The sequence below is a fragment of the Haliotis rubra genome, unplaced genomic scaffold (genome assembly GCF_003918875.1).
Source record: "Haliotis rubra isolate DU_JTF1 unplaced genomic scaffold, ASM391887v1 Scf137, whole genome shotgun sequence".
NCBI classification, from domain to species: Eukaryota; Metazoa; Mollusca; class Gastropoda; order Lepetellida; family Haliotidae; genus Haliotis; species Haliotis rubra.
In genome coordinates this window covers 1,419,069-1,425,103 of record NW_025765303.1, presented here as the reverse complement: position 1 = coordinate 1,425,103, position 6,035 = coordinate 1,419,069, and positions in this window count along the sequence as shown.

Genomic DNA, 6,035 nt, shown 5'->3' with positions numbered 1-6,035 from the left:
TATTGACCTTACAAGCATCCACCAAATCATCGAACCTGTCCATCCGATCCCGTAAGCTGCCTCCTATGACAACCGCGGTTGGGTTGCTGAAGATCAGTTCCAATCCGGATGATGATTGTGTCTGTGCGTGCGCAAATACATAGGTAGAGGTGAAGGTGACTGCTACAAAAACACAGGAACGTTTAGTTAATGTATATCTTTATATCACTCCAGTGTTTTGGACTGGATCTTCATTATTTGCACCTTTGAATGTCTGTGGTAGCATTTATGCGTTTTTACAAGACGTTATAACCGCAATATACCACGTGACTGATAGTGCGTGCGCGCGCGCGCTTGTGCATGCATGTGTTTGTTTGAACGGTGCACTTAACGAGCTAATGCTAAAACCATTTCCTATTTTCTGTCAATGTCCTTTAAGTACAGCACTCTGGCACATGTGTGCGTCCTCTTCAGATGGCTTCAAAAGGTTTATGTGATACATCGACGATCAATATTTAACATCTGATAATATTTTATCAAACAATATTGCTAATTAAGTCATTTCTACAAAAACACTGTCACTACTGATGTCTTAAGACCTCTTGGGGATCTCGAGTTGGATCAAGTCCACAACAACCTTTGCTGGTCGTAAAAAGCGACCGATTCAGCCAGGCAGTGCTCAGGTACGGTGTCGTGCCCCGGTGGCGTGAGCCATTCTTTACAATATCTGCCCCTCATATACCTTGAATGTTGCTGAATGCTTGTTAAGCAAGGTACAAAAACATAATTATATATTTCTGGATGAGCATTAATGGTCATGATATCAGGTAATTGGATTACATTTCAGCACTATAAAGCCAGTTACTATGATTTTGTGAAGCGTAATACTAAACTCTCACTTCCCTTAACATTAAATATACTAAAAATATTTTTGTTTTTTGTTTTATCCGACGCAACTGCTTTTCGTTCCTGTACACTGCACTGACACGTTGTTTGGAAACAGCAATTTAAGCAAGGCGTTTAGTTTTACGCCGAACTCAGCAATATTTCAGCTATATGGCGGCGGTCTGTAAATAATCGAGTCTTGATCAGACAACCCAGTGATCAACAGCTTGAGCATCGTATTGCGCAATTGGGATACGGTGACATGTGTGCCTGACCACCCGATCCTGTTAGTCGCCTCTTACGAAGCATGGGTCACTGAAGATCTATTCTAACCCGGATATTCACGGGTCGCAAGTCGTAAACGTTCCACCTTGTGCAGCAGACAGCCTTTCATCATTGAGGTTAAAGTGTTTGAGATAGACGCTTGATTCAAAGTGGCTTATACAATATATTCGAAACCTTTAAAACACTGACCCCTTGCGTACAAAAATTCCATCCATATTGACTATTTCTAAACCAGTAAGGGGGCGGTGGGGTAGAATGGTGGTTTGTTGACATGAATTTATAGAAAGAGAGTGATCTAGACTTACTCAGGTCTCAGAATCAGAAAGCGTGTTACATGGAGGTTTTGTTTATAAACTATGTTGCTATGGTAAGTAAATAAAATCGATAAAACGCTTTCATTAGTCATAGGTAATCTCTGGGTAAAGCAGAGTTGATTGTACGATTCCGGTTTATGAATCACTATCAGCTTTTTTATATCTTCGAAGAAAGAATGAGTAAGTGAGTTTAATTTAACGCCGCTTTTAGCAATATTCCAGCAATATCAGGGCGTAGGACACCAGAAATGGGCTTCACACAGTGAATACCATGTGGGGAATCGAACCCGGGTCTTCTGCGTGACGAGCGAACGTTTTAACCATCAGGCTTTCCCACCGCCCCTCGTAGAAAGATTGCCAGAGGCTCGCATAATACAATTTTTATTCCTAATATTTGATATTAATGATACGGAAACACACTCTATTTAAAATCCCTATTTCATTACTCGCCCGTGGAAGATACTGCAGTGTAATATTTTACGGCAATATAACACTAGTGTAATGCCGCTAGACATATGACGTCATAATGGTTACAGCTATGGCGTCACAATGCTAATTCCTCTGTCGCAATGGTATTAGACCCTGTTTGACTCGCGGAAAATTGATATGAGAGTCATCACACTGTAGGCAGTTTCTATCAATTTATGTTTCTCGAGTAATAAACAGAATACTTAACTCGCTTCCGTGAAATACCATATTTATTAAACTTGTGAAAGATTTAGTATCAGACTCGCTTTCGCTCGTTTGATGCCAAATCATTAACTCGTTCAATAAAATTGGTATTACACGAAAGGTCGTTCAGTATCCTCTATAGACCATTCTTAGCCAATATGCATGACCTCGAGGTCAAATCGAAAGCGAGGCTTAAATAGGTTGACCCAACCTTGAAAATGGCGACCTCGAAAAGGAAAGATTACTGCTGTGTGCCTTTGCGTTGGAGTGATGCCCGTAAGGATTTTACGGTATCTTTTCACCATATTCCCAAGAATAAGATAAGAAGGCATTGGTTGACGAAAATACTGTTCACTATGCAAGGTTTTAATATAAGGGGCACATGTACAATGTGAATGTCACACACACACAGACACATTCAAACCCCACCCCCACCCCACCCCACACACACATTGTCATGTTCAAAATCAGTGATCACCCCTTGTTCATATGTACACAATTGGCCCTCCCCTGCCTCCCAAAACAAACTAGGAGACACCCCAACCCCCACAAACACCTCACCTAAAATCATCATCACCCCCCTAGTCATAAATTATGAACGGTCCAATATATTAATTCTTTTTAAGCATATGGACATGTGCAGACACTCTTGTCATGATGGCAAGGGAATTTTATTTGCAAATATTCTGTATCAAGGAAATTAGATTGGCTGCAAATCAAAGTAACATTTCAAGTACATATATATGCAGGAAATACACATGCTGTTAAAACAATCTTAAATATGTATCTACTTTCAAAATTACTGCATACTAACCAGTACTTCAGGGATACAGGACATATTACTGGACAATCTAATTACACCAACTGAAATATATTTAGTGTTTAAATATCCATTTCAGATGCTGCTAATTAAGAGTCAGAGAGCATGTCACCAGCTCAGGAACCTCCCATAAGGAATCTACCACAGTCACCATCTCAGATACAGTAAGAATGTCAGATCGTATTAAGTTAATTTTGCCAACTGACATGGTTTTAAAGAATTTAATACAACTGAACTTTGACCTATATGCTATGTTATTTACATATAAAAATATTGATTGCCCATCCTGTCTAAAATATGAAATGATGTTAGCCTCTATTCCTTGATGTATATTTGTAATTCCAGAGATATATTTATTGTTAGTGTGGTCGAAGAGAAAATAGTGATGCTTTACAATGCTTATATTACAGTGAAGCAGAGAGTGATACAGCAGCCACTGACCCCCAGTCCACCAAGAATTACATGAACAGGGGAGGCAACTCAAGGAAAAGGTTGACAAAATAGAAAAATTGAACAGAAAACTTGAACTTGAAAAGTTTGGAGTTTGTAAATTCATGTATGATGATAAAAATTGATTGAACATTTTACAGTATTCCATCATTTCAAACATTGGCACTGATTAGCTGGAACTTTTTCATTTGTTGAATATCTTCCCAGGTTTTGTGAAGTACCTTGCCCAAACAGCACAAAAATTGACAGACATGAATGTAAATGAAATTGTTTGGTGCTTTTGTGTTGTGTAAATGATGGATGAAAAAAGAGACAACTGTAATACATACACATTGATGGATTTAACTGAATAATAGAAAGGTCTTTCATAATGGCATAGTTGTAGATGTAACTCATTTGCTGCTGTTTAATTAATAATTGATGAAAAAGAATGTATTTCATCCTGTTTGAAAAGAGTTAGTTGGGAATCAGAAAAAAACATCATTGATAGGTAAGAGATTATGATAATGTGTAAGTGGAGAAAACTATGATAAATTATGCATTGATCCAGCTGTAATTGTTGCCATTCATGTCAGACTAATCTAAAAAGATATTTCTATCAACATAAATATTGCACCCAATATATTTTCAATTTGCATCCTCTGAAAATTGTATTGTTATTCATCAGTGTTACAGTTGGAATGTTGTGAATGTGTCTTTTGTTATTGGACTTTTAAGACACCATTTCAAAATAAATTTTTATTAACTGCACTCCAGGTGTTCGTTATTTATTTGGGTTAATTGTTTGCTGTAGTGTGAATCCTGTTACGTTAATCTGATAATATGTTCTCCTTAAAAATGTCTTGAGTTACAGTGGTACAGAATAAATACACTTGATCTACAATAAATCAATTTTATGGTATAGTAACACAGTATTGAAAATTGGTTCAAATATTCCCCATGCAGGTACCATAAGTCCATTTAGGTAAATTAATTATTCACCTCCAAATCAGTCAAGAAAGAACTTGAAAAAAATCATCCAGTTTTGTCTTGCACATTGTGTCCCACCAGAGACAATATAATAGATATGGTCTCTGGTCCCACTCATGTTGATTGAAAGAAATAGTTTCTACATGATGATGTGGCGATTCGTTTTTCCTCTGCGATTGTAACATGCAGCTACGCGCACATCCCCATCACCACTAGTCCTGTACAACTGAAAATAAATGCGTGAATAAATACCCTATATCTATAAAACAGTCGATAGGATAAAGTCGATAGGATAAAACATTTTAAACAAAAAAAACAAACAAACAAATAATTCATCACATGAATAATAATTTTTTTTGTTTGGTCCAGATCCACTCGAGGAGAGCTATCTTGATCTACATATTACTTATAATCTCGATTACACTACTCCCATGTGGAAGCTGATGATTTGAATCCAGGTCAGGAAATACGTTGAGTCTTTTGCTTTGTTTATGTTGATAAAGTAAACGTGATTGACTTCCCTTGGTAATATTTCCACTATTGTGACTTTAGAGTAGCTTCCCTTCATAAATGCTGCGCAACATGGTAAACGTTACCTAGATATCTAGGTCATATGACTTATCGTGATGTGTCGTGATGTACAGTAATTATTCACCCTTCAATCCATGGATATGCTACAGAAACATTTGTGTAGCCCTTTCCCATTTCTCTGCGATTTCCCTGCGATTTCCCTGAACTACTGGACAGTTTCGTAATGTAACGTTCAAGGGAAATTTTAAACCAGGAAGTATACATTGAGATTTGTCGCCATTATGCGATTGTGGCCTTGCCCCATTTAGCCTCGTTTTGGTACAGATATGAATATTCATGAGGCCTCATTAAGAATGGTCTATAACTGAACATAATAAAGTCTGGCGAAGCCTATATAGTGGCATAACGCATTGGGGATACAACGAGTGAGTGAGGGGGTTTATATTTACGCCACACTCACCAATATTCCAGCGGTGGTCTGTAAATAATCGAGTCTGGTCAACAGCATGAGCATCGACCTACGCAATTTGGTTACGATGTCATATGTCAACCAAGTCAGCGAGTCTGACTACCAGATGTCGTTACAAGCATGAGTTGCTGAAGATAGATTTGACCCGGATCTTAACGGGTTCGTTATTTGAAAGCAGACGCTTGACAAATTAGGAATTTCATACAACCTTTACTGAAATGATGACTGCTTACGAAAATACGACCCCTCAGCCATATATGCAGGATAAAGGAGATAATCTTGTCTCGGCAGACTGACAGACCCCACCTGTGACCACCTGTATCCTGGTCCTACTCTTGACATCCCGTGTCTGAGTGTAGCCGGGATATTGCTCAGTAAAACAATATTGAGACATGCAAGCAATGAAAACCCGAACGCAGCAAATTATCTGTTTATTTCAATTGTGCTAATTTCCAAAATCGTGAAAACACGAACGAAGAAATCGATTTAAATTGAAAACACGATTTGTGGCGAAGTAAACTGGATTTGGAAATTCGGAAACCAGCATGTCTAGAGATGAAAATTCATGTTTGCCGACAATATTCATAAATCTTAAATTTAAAGTCATTCAAACAGGACTGAAAAGGTACGGAATGAAGAGCCTAGTGACAGAGAATGGGTG